Source organism: Lolium rigidum, chromosome 4 (genome assembly GCF_022539505.1).
Source record: "Lolium rigidum isolate FL_2022 chromosome 4, APGP_CSIRO_Lrig_0.1, whole genome shotgun sequence".
Taxonomy (NCBI): Eukaryota; Viridiplantae; Streptophyta; class Magnoliopsida; order Poales; family Poaceae; genus Lolium; species Lolium rigidum.
This window is the reverse complement of record NC_061511.1, coordinates 270,760,024-270,774,457: the sequence shown is the minus strand read 5'-3', so window position 1 is coordinate 270,774,457 and position 14,434 is coordinate 270,760,024.

The window sequence follows — 14,434 nt, the reverse complement described above, 5'->3', positions numbered from 1 at the left end:
AATATGCAAATCCAATGGTCCCGGTACGCAATAGCTGTGCAATATTGAGATCTGCCATGTGACCCAACTGTGCAACTGATTGCTGTCACGTATGTCATGGATTACTTATCTTAATGTGATGTCAAGGCCAGAGTAAGTACTCTCTCTCTCTCACTCTCTCTCCATGTTACAGCTGACTATCAGAGTTTCGAAGAGTAGCTTGCACTTGGTAATGGTGATGCTAGTAATGTTTCTCACCTTGATCCAAGTGCGGATCCAGAAAAGATTGCAAATATATGTATCAACACAGGATGTGGACTCATTTGTGGGAAGATGAAAGTCATCTAAAGAAAAGATCACATGCATTAAAAGTTACAGTAATTTTGTAGCCAATTACTATGAAACTAGATTGAGGCTGGTACTACAAATTAATTCTCTGGTCTGTTCTTAGCAGCTTATTTATTGCTCCCTTGTTTTTTTCTCTGGGGTACTAGGGTATGCGCATCCTCGAACCCCTGCACCATGGTGGCTGCAAACTATGTTGGCTTGTTGCTTCGTTTTACTTTGGAGGGAGCCATACACACGTATTCTTATATAATCAAACAGAGGAGGTGAAGATGAAGAAAGCCACCTGCTGGCTCTGTGCACATAATACTATACCAACATACTGACCGACAGAAGGTCATTATTTCAGGTCTATACATACATTCAAGAAAATTCCCCAAAGTGGTCATACACATTTTGTTTTCTTTTGTAAACCTGACTAACTCTAGTGTATGTAAAATCAGTGCAAAGAGTAATCGACAATCTTTTTAACTTTGCTTGTACTTCGTCCAAATTCTATGTTTGTTCGTTGATCACATTAGCTGTGTCGGGATTGGTTCATGGACCAAGTATAAAATCCTGGACTATATCTTAGTCTACCATTATGAAGCGGCCTTTGCCAGTGAAGAAAAATAAATCATGCACATCATCTTAATTTGATCAGGGTGCAACGGACTGATCCTCCCACACACGAAAAATGGACATGTAGCCTACATACTCCTGGCAATTTATGTTATATTTTTTGAGAATTGGCTGCTGCTTTTTTTTAGAACGAAGACCGCCTCAAATCTCCTGGGTGAAAACCTAAGCTCTATCGAGGGCGGACGACAGGTGGCGGACGCGAGCTCTAGACCCTTGCGATGCGATGGGTTCACGTCGGTTAAGTAGATGGCTCTGTGGTCGAGGGTAGCGGATGTCAGGGTGGCGGCCCTGGATGGTGGTTGGGCGTTGAGACGCACATGGATTGGTGTTAAATTGAATATCTACTATATTAAATGGCTAGAGGTGATGTCTGGTGGGTAATACGTCCTGCTCCCACACCGCGGGAAAAAACCCCACTCCCGCACGCTCTCCGTGCCTTAAGCTAAGAAAAAACAGCAAAACGGAAATAAACTCAAACATTATCCAGTTCATCCTCGACCATGCCCCCATTGATGGACGCCTATTTGACCTTTTTCATATAAAAAATATATTCAAAATTTGGAAAAAGTTCATTTTTTGAAGAAAAATAAAATTAAGCAGGAACCCAAAAAACTGGGGCTCCAAGCGGTATCGTTAGGGGGGATTGGAGTTTGAATAATTCAAACTATGTGGATGTAGAATCAGGGCATCTATTACAATTTGTACTAATACTTGTGGTTCACGGGACAAAGCGAGTCCTGCTTTTGCCACCCTACGGAAAAAACAGAAGTTAAATAAAAACTAACCGGACAAACACGGGGGTGAAAGGACACAGATGCCGCCTAGAGGGGGGGGGTGAATAGGCGATTTAAAACTTTTACGAGATGGGCTTAACAAATGCGGAATAAAACTAGCGTTTACTTTGTCAAGCCCAAAACCTATATACTATTGTTCACCTATGTGCACCAACAACTTATTCTAAGCAAAGGTTCACCTATGTGCACCAACAACTTATGCTAAGCAATACAAGCAAGTATGTGATAGCAAGATATATATAACTTCAAGCACGATGGCTATCACAAGGTAAAGTGCATAAGTAAAGAGCTCGGGTATAGAGATAACCGAGGCACGCGGGAGACGATGATTTATCCCGGAGTTCACACTCTTGCTAGTGCTAATCTCCGGTGGAGAGGTGCGGTTGCTTAGTGCTCCCGAACGCCACAAGAGGCTCACCTTGAGGTGTGGTTGCTCGATGCACACCAACGCCACAAAGGCCTCACCCCAAGATGCGGTACTCACACCACACACCGAACGCCACGAAGGCGCCTCACCTAAATCTCCGGTGACCCTCGCCACAAAGGCCTAGGTCACGGTTCCACTAAGGGATTTCCTTCGAGGCGGAAACCGGGCCTTACACAAAGATTGGGGCACACATCCACAACTTAATTGGAGGCTCCCAACAAATCGCCACAAAGGCGTAGAATCCGTCTAGGGTTCCAAGAACCCAAGAGTAACAACTTTCTTGCTTTCACCTCCACGAATCACCGTGGAGAACTCAAACCGATGCACCAAATGCAATGGCAAGAACACCACAAAGATGCTCAAGTCCTTCTCTCTCAAATTCCAACAAAGCTACAAAAGCTATTGGGGGAATAAGATAGGAAGAACAAAAGAATTCACAAGAACACCAAGATCTAGATCTAGAGAGTTCCACTCACAAAGAGATGGATTTGATTGGTAGAAATGTAGATCTAGATCTCCTCTCTCTTTTCCCTCAAATGGGGGCAAGAATCATGGAGGGATTGAGAGATAGTGCAAGCTTATCTAGTTCAACAATGGAGGAGAGAGAGAGTGAGAGAAGCCCCAGCCCAAGGAGGAAGAAGGGGGTATTTATACCCCCAAGAAAATCGAGCCGTTGGGCAAAAACAGGGCCGGATATTCCGGCCTAAGTTGGGGCCGGATAATCCCCCCCCCCCCCCGCGGATAATCCGGCCTCAGGGACAAAACCTGGTAAAAATCCGGCCAAATGTCCGGCCTCACATCAGACTTGCTTTTCTTCAGGTCCTTAGCCATTTTTCGAGGGGCCGGATATTTCCGAAATGTCCGGCCCGGATAATCCGGCCCTGGGACAAAACCGGGACAATATCCGGGCAAATGTCCGGCCCCTATACTGAGCAGCAAATCCGCAGGTCCTTAGCCGATTTCGAGGGGGCCGGATATTTCCCAAATATCCGGCCCGGATAATCCGGCCCGGATATTTCCGAAATATCCGGCCTAAGCAAACTGCAGAAACACCAAAACTAAAACGGGCATAACTTTTGCATCCGGACTCCGATTTTGATGATCTTGGGCTCGTTGAAATCACAACAACGAGCTCTACAACAATATGCATAGAAACATCATAGTCCAGCAAAGGAGGATAGAAACAAATGATGAAAGGTTTGACCTATCTCAAAAAGACATACCGTTAAAACCTCCAATCTTGAAAATGCAACAAGTTGCCCATGGAAAAACCATTCTCAATGAACTAGAGCTTGTCATGAGAATAAGCACAAGCTCTAAAACATCACATGGATAAGATCCAAATAAAACCAAGTAAGATGATGAACCAAACTCGAAAACGCAACAAGTGATCTATGCGAAATCCGTTTTCGATGAACTAGAGCTTGTCATGAGAATAAGCACAAGCTCTAAAACATCACATGGATAAGGTCCAAATAACAACCAAGAAAGATGATGCAAGGATGCAAAGGTTTGAGCTCTCTCCGAACGATACGATCGAGTTACTCACTCGCGAGCCCTCTTGATAGTACGGCAACTAAACTATAAACCGGTCTCCAACTACACTATGAGACCGGTGAGAAAGAAACCCTATCAAGAGCAAACCTTATACTTGCACATTCCACTTGAGCTCGATGACGACGATCTTGACCTCAACAAGATGGAACGCCTTTCTTGCTTGTGCTTGCTTGACGAAGTCTTGTGGATTGCTCCCCCATAATCCACCATGGGAGAGCTTCTTCTTGGCGCATCTTCACATAACCATGACCACCATGTGGATGGCAAGACTCAAGCAAAGGACCTCTTCGAGATGGCTCATCTTGAACTTGCACATCATTTCTCCATGGCAAGATTCAAGCTTATGAACTCTTCGAGTTGGCTCATCTTGAACTTGCACTTCATTTCTTCATTCTTCATCATGTTGATGTCTTAAAGTAACTTGAGGGCTCACTTCATCTTCATCTTCAAGACATACTTGACACTTGATATCCTTCATCAATTTCTTCTTATTGCAACCTTGAAGCCAACATATGGTTCAAGAATTGCCTATGGACAACTCCTACAAATATAACTCAATGCAAACATTAGTCCATAGGGATTGTCATTAATTACCAAAACCACACATGGGGGCTCCATGCACTTTCAATCTCCCCCATTTTGGTAATTGATGACAATCTCTTTGAGAGGGTTTATATAAGGAATTTAAGTAACAAATAAGTTGAATATATAGAGCAAACTCCCCCATAATATATGCATGTGTGAATGATCTTGACTTTCATTGCATATATTGGCATTCAAAGCCTAGTGGAGTTCCCTCTAAATATTCAACTATGCAAAGCAACAAGATGCAATGCAATAAAGGCACATGCTTAAGCACAAAGCAAAGACATAAACAAATTCCCTTAAACCCTCCAAACTTCTCCCCCATTGGCACCAATTGCCGAAATGGGTGAAAAATTTAGAAGGCCAATATAGTGAGAGTTCCTCCATAGCGTGTGCATTTCTCATAATTTGAGTGGAATCAAATGCACATATCCAATGACGAATATTCGGAAGGAATCACACTATAGATAGGATCAAAGATTGCAAAAAGATAACAAAGTCTAGAAGCTTCAACAAATGAAGCAAGCAACCAAATGAACCACAAAGAAGATACCAAAAGAAAGATAGATATTATGATAAGATCAAGAATATTACTCTAAATAAAATGAGGAAGCTCCCCAAGGTTTGTGCACAAAACTAGACAACTTGCATTGGAGTATAAAGTGCACAAACATGGAATCATCACTCCCAAAATATCATTCAAAAACAAAAGATACCAAGTGAATCAAACTATAATGATCACCACAAGATAGTGCTCTAAATCAAATGAGGAAGCTCCCCAAGGTACATGCATAAATTAAAATGTTGTATTTGAATACAATATGCATAACATGGAATCCTCACTCCCTCATTACCATTTAAAACACAAACATTTGCAATAGATCATAGATAGAAAAATAAGCTTAACAGTTGCAACAAACAAATAGTTGAGCAACAAGTAAGAGGCACCATAATAAAAAGGCTCAACCAAGAGGATATGTGAAAGGCATGATAAGGCATATTATAAGACTATTACAAGGATGAGCAAAAAGCAACATCATAGTCTTCAAAGAATTATATTGCTTAGCATGACCAATCAACACACAATAATAAATAAGATATCAAAAGGAGATGTATCGTCTCTTATGTATATAAGTTTCTCTAAGTGGGCAATATCACAAAGATATTTATCCACAAAGAAACATGCACACATAAAATAGATACGCAAGAAAAATAGTATGATATCAAAGACGAAGTCATGCAATATACCAATAAGAATTTTTGCTTAATAGCATGGCCAAAGGCTCAATTTTATCTTATTGTACATTCATGAACTTCAACCACAAACAACTAAAATACATCACAAATATCAACAAGGGATAGAAGATAGTTGGGATGCATTTGAGAAAGGCAACAAGTATCACAAACGAGGATACCAAAAGAAGTAACTAAATTTGCACTTTCATCTATATTGCACATGTGAGAGCCTTGAGGAATTGATATGCAATAAAATTGCTAGATAGGCATAGTTGGGATGGATGAATCATGAGCATGATTTAAAATACTTCCCAACAAATGCACTCATCTCAAATTACTCACATTCACAATAAAGAGGTTTCATTAAGACTTTTGCAAGAAGCACAACATTTGCAAATCAAGAGATTCATGCCAAGATGCAACCATAAGGTTGGATACAAGAAAAGTATGCATGAGAAGATACTTGTTACCAAGATAGCATTGGTGTGGATGTAGTAGATATGTGTTCGTTGACCATCCTAGCTTGCCTCAAGTTACCATTGAGTCACCACTTCTTTCCAAGAGTGAGACAAGCATCCAATGCATATCCATTGTACCTAACACAAAGGTAAGTACAAAATGGTCCCCAAACTAATTGGGTCCGAAGTAGTTAGACACACTACAACATATAGGACAAACTCCACAATTCTATGTGCATATAGATATGAAATTGAATTTCATGCACATCTTAGCCAAATTAGGATTTGATGGAGTTTACCCTATATATTGGATCAATGAAAGTGACACATGCCATAAGATATACATATATTAAATATGCATGCACAATACTTTCAAGGACCAAAGGAAGATACAATTTGGACAAAACACCAAATAAATCAAGAGACAATGGTTGCCCAAATTATATCAAAGAATCAAATCAACACAAGATTGACTCCAAAGACTTATCTCATTATAAGAAGCTAATTAAGCCTAAGCACAAAGGAATGAGATAACCAACTCCAAGAGAGCAAGGTTCCAACAAATAAACCAAACCCTCGACACTTTTTATGATGGCACAAAGTACCAAAAAGAAAATTTATGTCTCCCAAAACCAATTTTTTGATAAAGATCAAGAGAAGTTTAAGCATTATAACAAATATAGGAGAGCTCCCCCAAGATTAGTTCATTATCTAGGATTTAGAATATGGATACAAAATGCACAAAACTAGGATCATCACGCTACCTATATCTACTAAAAATGCTAAGAAAGTTTGAATAGACAAATTAGATCCATAAGATGCAAGGAAGACACATGGGAGTCAAAGCACAACAAATTCATGGCAATAAATAAGGCAATATAAATACAAGAGCCAATGTAGATATGATCAATAAATATCTACCTCATAATTGATTACCAATTGTCCTAGGATAAGAGGTATTAGGAAATATTTCCCGATGGTAGTTTGTAAGTATACATAAGATCATATTTACAACGAATAAAGAATATGGTAAAATATAAGAGTTAACCATCATGCAAAGATAGTTTCTTGATAGCTTCAATTAGTCATACCAACATGCAAAGCAATTAATAGTATTCATACCAACATGCAAAGTAATTAATAGTATTCATACCAACATGCAAAGCAATTAATAGTATTCATACCAACATGCAAAGCAATTAATAGTATGAATTGAAGCACAAGGTTTTCCAAAAATGTATTGAGGGACACGTTGTGAAAAACCAAGCCAAGAAAAACTTTCACAAAAAAAGATCCACAAAGATATTAGCAATGAAGCCATTTAAGCAAATTGGAGCTTGTTTGAGCAAACATGCCACATAGGAGAGAGATAATTTACGGTATCAATTCTATGTGACACAACCTCATATGTTCACATTTTCTAGGCTTGTAATATGCACAAAGCTTATTACTCCCCCATAATGTGATAAGGAATTTATTTTCACAAGAGGCAAAAAAGATCCAAGTAGAGATATTAATGGACATTAGAATTTGAATTTCTCATGAAGATGACATACCACATAGCGACTAGATAATCTCGCAATATCAATTCTAAATGATATTCCTCATGTACACACATTGTTTAGGATCATGAAATTCCCAAAGGAATGTCACTCCCCCAAAATGGGATTGTCTATTAATCGCTCATAAGAGCCATATAAGATACAACAAGACGCAAAGAGGCTCCAACACAAACACAAATACATGGTGTGCAACCCAACATGCATAGACTTGATTTCTCAAGCAAAAGCAAATAGGAATCACAACATATACAAACACATGTTAAGAACAAAAACTAACACATGCAAAGGGGCGAGTAACTTCCAATATAAATGAGTTGAGAACATGTTACCGCAAGGAGGAACATTGGATATATGATAGTAGCAAGATAATCAAAAGACTTGGCTTGATATAATATAAATGATGAAGATCCCTTAATTCTTCATGATGTAGCCAAGTCTCCAATGCCCTCCAACAAGCACCTATTGATCAAATTTTGGATTGTTGGTCCCCAACTAAGTTGGGTCCTAAGAGGTTAGTCACAATAGGCTTGGCAACCCAAATGGTTCTTTTCTTGACACCACTTTGAGCACCAACATATTTGGCAAACACATTGCCACCCTCATCCTTACGAAGAGAATAAACATCATCAATGGTGATAGAGTTGGATGAGGTACCAATAGTGCAAAAGGAGGAGATGTGGCCCTTCTCGCGGCATATGTAGCAAGTTCTTTTCTTCTCCTTCTTCTCACTAGATTTCTCCACAATGGGAGCATTGGCTTGATTCTTCTTGGGAAGTGACATTTCTTCAACTTGAGTTTGAATATGAGTTTGAGCTTGAGGCCGCTCCCCTTTTTGCTTCTTCTTCAAAGGGCAAGATCTAACATGATGCCCTTCAATTTTACACTTGAAGCAAACAATCTTGTCCGGGTCTTTGACTTGTAATTGGCCCTTCTTAATCTTGTTGTTCTTGGACTTGATCTTATTGTTGGAGTTGAATCCAAGTCCACTCTTATCATTGGGGGATTGTTGCACACTTAACATCTTATCAAGTTTGCATTTCCCTTCATGACCCTTTACCAAGTCGTTCTTCAAAGAAGAGACTTGGGCCTTGAGCTCTTTGATTTCCTCTACATGGTTAGTAACAACACAAGTACTAGAGGAAGTAGAACCTTCATTGTTAGAGCAACAAGGCAAGGAAGATAATTCATCACAAGATTTAGCAATACTATGAGTGGATGAATTACTAGGACTAGCACATGGCAATATAGCATTTTGGGTAGTAGTGCTAGTATCCACATGAGGATCACAAGGTGTTGCCTTTGATATGATAGCCTCATGAGCTAACTTTAGCCTATCATGAGAAGCTAGAAGATCCTCATGGGAGCTAGAAAGCTTTCCATGATTTTCTTCCAATTTTCCATAATTTCTAGTTAGCAACTCAAGTTGATCCCTTAGCTCAACATTCTCCTTCAAGATAGATGCTTCACAAGAAGTAGAGTTAGTAGCACAAGCATCATCACAAGACATATTAAGAAGAGAGGGTAACATAGCATGCTCTTTTAAATATGAAGCTTGTAGTTGCTCATATGACTTGGTGAGGATAGAGTGTTCGCTCTCCAAGGCCTTGTGGGCCTTGTCTAGATCATCTAGATCCTTAACAAGTTTATCATGACCAACACCAACTTTGGACTTTTCATTTTTAAGCAATTTTAATTTAGCTTTAGCATGGTCTCTTTCTTTAGTGAGTTTAGCAAATATTTCATTTTGAGACACCTCAAGGGTTTCAAGTTGCTCCTCAAGAGAGGCTACGGTCTCTTGTTCTTCTTCAAGGTCATTCTTTAATGATGCTACATCATCGGCATACTCTCGTTCAAGAGCACCTTTTTTATCAATGGTGTTCTCATGCATCCAAATAAGTTTTTGGCTCTCAATAGCGATAGTCAAGATTTCAAATAAGTGAGAGCTAGCAATTTTATCTTTGTAAAGAACCTTGAATACACTCTCACCTTTATCGCGTAGAGAGACAACCCAATCGTCTTCTTCATATTCATCCTCATCCTTATCACCACGAGAAATATTAGGTTCCATGGTAGGAGGTACCGTGGAACCCTTGGCCATAAGGCATATATGAGGACCGTGAGATAAATATGAGGAGTTACTTGAGGCTCCTTTCAAGATCTTGTCTTGACCAATAGAATCTTTGGTTTCCTCTACATTGTTAGACACACAACAACTAGAGGAAATAGAATCATTTTTATCATGGCCACAAGACAAATCAAGCATATCATTATGAGATTTATTCAAGCAACTTACACATGATATGCAAGGACTATCAACACAAGCATGTAAATCATTTCTAGTGCTAGATGTGTTTAAGTCCAAAGATGAAGCATTGCAATGAGATAGAGATGAAGAATCATCAATAGTAAGCTCAATATCAACATTGCAATTTTCATCACCACTCACCATATCATTACCTTGTGTCTTACCACACTTTGGTGAAGTGGATGAAGATGAGAACTCATCACGGCCGGAAGTGGAAGCAAAACAATCATCCTCAATGATAGTGGACACATCATATTTATCTTGAAGCTTTGTCCATAATTCATGAGCGCTCCCAAAAGGCATGATTGAAGAAGTAACTACATTGCTCACAACAATGGAAAACACATGAGAAGCAAGAGCATCGAGACAAGAGTTTTTCTCCTCCTCAAGAGATAAATTTTGAGGATCCTTAGGAGAAGAAAAACCCATGTCAAGAAATCGCTCCATGTCCGGGGACATACGCCGCAAAATATTAAGCACATAAATTTTCCATAGATCATACTTTGTGCCATCAAATATAAACAAGTTATTGTGCGCTAATCCCCTAACCGACATCCTTACTCTCAAGGCGGTGAAGCCTAAGAATGAGAGACCTTGCTCCGATACCAATTGAAAGGACACGGATGTCGCCTAGAGGGGGGTGAATAGGCGATTTAAAACTTTTACGAGATGGGCTTAACAAATGCGGAATAAAACTAGCGTTTACTTTGTCAAGCCCAAAGCCTATATACTATTGTTCACCTATGTGCACCAACAACTTATTCTAAGCAAAGGTTCACCTATGTGCACCAACAACTTATGCTAAGCAATACAAGCAAGTATGTGATACGTCTCCGACGTATCGATAATTTCTTATGTTCCATGCCACATTATTGATGATACCTACATGTTTTATGCACACTTTATGTCATATTCGTGCATTTTCTGGAACTAACCTATTAACAAGATGCCGAAGAGCCAGTTGTTGTTTTCTCGCTGTTTTTGGTTTCGAAATCCTAGTAACGAAATATTCTCGGAATTGGACGAAATCAAGACCCGGGGTCCTATTTTGCCACGAAGCTTCGGAAGACCGAAGAGGAGTCGAAGTGGGGCCACGAGGGGCCGCCACCATAGGGCGGCGCGGCCCAGGTCTTGGCCGCGCCGACCTGTGGTGTGGGGCCCTCGTGTGGCCCCCCACGTTGCCCTTCCGCCTACTTAAAGCCTCCGTCGCGAAACCCACGATGCGAAAAACCACGATACGGAAAACCTTGCGAGACGCCGCCGCTGCCAATCCCATCTCGGGGGATTCGGAGATCTCCTCCGGCACCCTGCCGGAGAGGGGATTCATCTCCCGGAGGACTCTACACCGCCATGGTCGCCTCCGGAGTGATGAGTGAGTAGTTCACCCCTGGACTATGGGTCCATAGCAGTAGCTAGATGGTTGTCTTCTCCTCATTGTGCTTCATTGTTGGATCTTGTGAGCTGCCTAACATGATCAAGATCATCTATCTGTAATGCTATATGTTGTGTTTGTCGGGATCCGATGGATAGAGAATACCATGTTATGTTAATTATCAAGTTATTACATATGTGTTGTTTATGATCTTGCATGCTCTCCGTTATTAGTAGAGGCTCTGTCCAAGTTTTTGCTCTTAACTCCAAGAGGGAGTATTTATGCTCGATAGTGGGTTCATGCCTGCATTGACACCTGGGACAGTGACATAAAGTTCTGAGGTTGTGTTGTGTTGTTGCCACTAGGGATAAAACATTGATGCTATGTCCGAGGATGTAGTTATTGATTACATTACGCACCATACTTAATGCAATTGTCTGTTGCTTTGCAACTTAATACTGGAGGGGTTCGGATGATAACCTCGAAGGTGGACTTTTTAGGCATAGATGCGGTTGGATGGCGGTCTATGTACTTTGTCGTAATGCCCAATTAAATCTCACTATACTTATCATGACATGTATGTGCATTGTTATGCCCTCTCTATTTGTCAATTGCCCGACCGTAATTTGTTCACCCAACATGCTTTTATCTTATGGGAGAGACACCTCTAGTGAGCTGTGGACCCCGGTCCATTCTTTAATACTGAAATACAAATCTCGTTGCAATACTTGTTTTACTTGTTTTCTCTGCAAACAATCATCTTCCACACAATACGGTTAATCCTTTGTTACAGCAAGCCGGTGAGATTGACAACCTCACTGTTTCGTTGGGGCAAAGTACTTTGGATTGTGTTGTGCGAGTTCCACGTTGGCGCCGGAATCCCCGGTGTTGCGCCGCACTACATCCCGCCGCCATCAACCTTCAACGTGCTTCTTGGCTCCTCCCGGTTCGATAAACCTTGGTTTCTTTACGAGGGAAAACTTGCTGCTGTGCGCATCATACCTTCCTCTCGGGGTTCCCAACGAACGTGTGAAATACACGCCATCAAGCATATTTTACGGCGCCGTTGTCGGGGAGATCAAGACACGCTGCAGGGGAGTCTCCACTTCTCGATCTCTTTACTTTGTTTTTGTCTTGCTTTATTTTATTTACTACTTTGTTTGCTGCATTATATCAAAAACACAAAAAAATTAGTTTACTTGCATTTACTTTATCTAGTTTGCTTTATTTACTACTGCTAAAATGGCTACCCCTGAAAATACTAAGTTGTGTGACTTCACTAGCACAAATAATAATGATTTCTTATGCACACCTATTGCTCCACCTGCTACTACAGCGGAATTCTTTGAAATTAAACCTGCTTTACTGAATCTTGTTATGCGAGAGCAATTTTCACGGTGTTAGTTCCGATGATGCTCGTTGCCCATCTCAATAATTTTGTTGAACTATGTGAAATGCAAAAGTATAAAGATTTAGATGGTGACATTATAAAATTAAAATTGTTTCCTTTCTCATTAAGAGGAAGAGCTAAAAATTGGTTGCTATCTCTCGCCTAAGAATAGTATTGATTCCTGGACTAAATGCAAGGATGCTTTTATTGGTAGATATTATCCCCCTGCTAAAATTATATCTTTGAGGAGTAGCATAATGAATTTTAAACAATTGGATAATGAACATGTTGCTCAAGCTTGGGAAAGAATGAAATCTCTGGTTAAAAATTGCCCAACCCATGGATCGACTACTTGGATGATCATCCAAACCTTCTATGCGAGGACTAAATTTTTCTTCGCGGAATTTATTGGATTCAGCTGCTTGGAGGTACCTTTATGTCTATCACTCTTGGTGAAGCAACAAAGCTCCTTGATAATATGATGGTTAATTACTCTGAATGGCACACGGAAAGAGCTCCACAAGGTAAGAAGGTAAATTCCGTTGAAGAATCCTCTTCCTTGAATGATAAGGTTGATGCTATTATGTCTATGCTTGTGAATGATAGGACTAATGTTGATCCTAATAATGTTCCGTTAGCTTCATTGGTTGCCCCAGAAGAACATGTTGATGTAAACTTCATTAAAAATAATAATTTCAACAACAATGCTTATCGGAACAATTCTAGTAATAACTATAGGCCATATCCTTATAATAATGGTAACGGTTATGCTAATTCTTATGGGAATTCTTACAACAATAATAGGAATACACCCCATGGACTTGAAGCTATGCTTAAAGAATTTATTAGTACACAAACTGCCTTTAACAAATCTGTTGAGGAAAAGCTCAATAAAATTGATATTCTTGCTTCTAAGGTTGATAGTCTTGCCTCTGATGTTGATCTTTTGAAATTGAAAGTTATGCCTAATTGAAAGTTGATGATACCTACATTTTTTATGCACACTTTATGTCATATTCGTGCATTTTACTGGAATTAACCTATTAACAAGATGCCGAAGAGCCGATTCTTCGTTTTACGCTGTTTTTGGTTTCAGAAATCCTAGTAACGAAATATTCTCGGAATTGGACGAAATCAAGACCCAGGGTACTATTTTGCCACGAGGGGCCCCTATTAGGCATAACTTTCAATTTCAAAAGATCAACATCAGAGGCAAGACTATCAACCTTAGAAGCAAGAATATCAATTTTATTGAGCTTTTCCTCAACAGATTTGTTAAAGGCAGTTTGTGTACTAATAAATTCTTTAAGCATAGCTTCAAGTCCAGGGGGTGTATTCCTATTATTGTTGTAAGAATTCCCATAAGAATTAGCATAACCGTTACCATTATTATAGGGATATGGCCCAGGTCTTGGCCGCGCCGACCTGTGGTGTGGGGCCCTCGTGTGGCCCCCCACGTTGCCCTTCCGCCTACTTAAAGCCTCCGTCGCGAAACCCACGATGCGAAAAACCACGATACGGAAAACCTTACCGAGACGCCGCCGCCGCCAATCCCATCTCGGGGGATTCCGGAGATCTCCTCCGGCACCCCGCCGGAGAGGGGATTCATCTCCCGGAGGACTCTACACCGCCATGGTCGCCTCCGGAGTGATGAGTGAGTAGTTCACCCCTGGACTATGGGTCCATAGCGGTAGCTAGATGGTTGTCTTCTCCTCATTGTGCTTCATTGTTGGATCTTGTGAGCTGCCTAACATGATCAAGATCATCTATCCGTAATGCTATATGTTGTGTTTGTCGGGATCC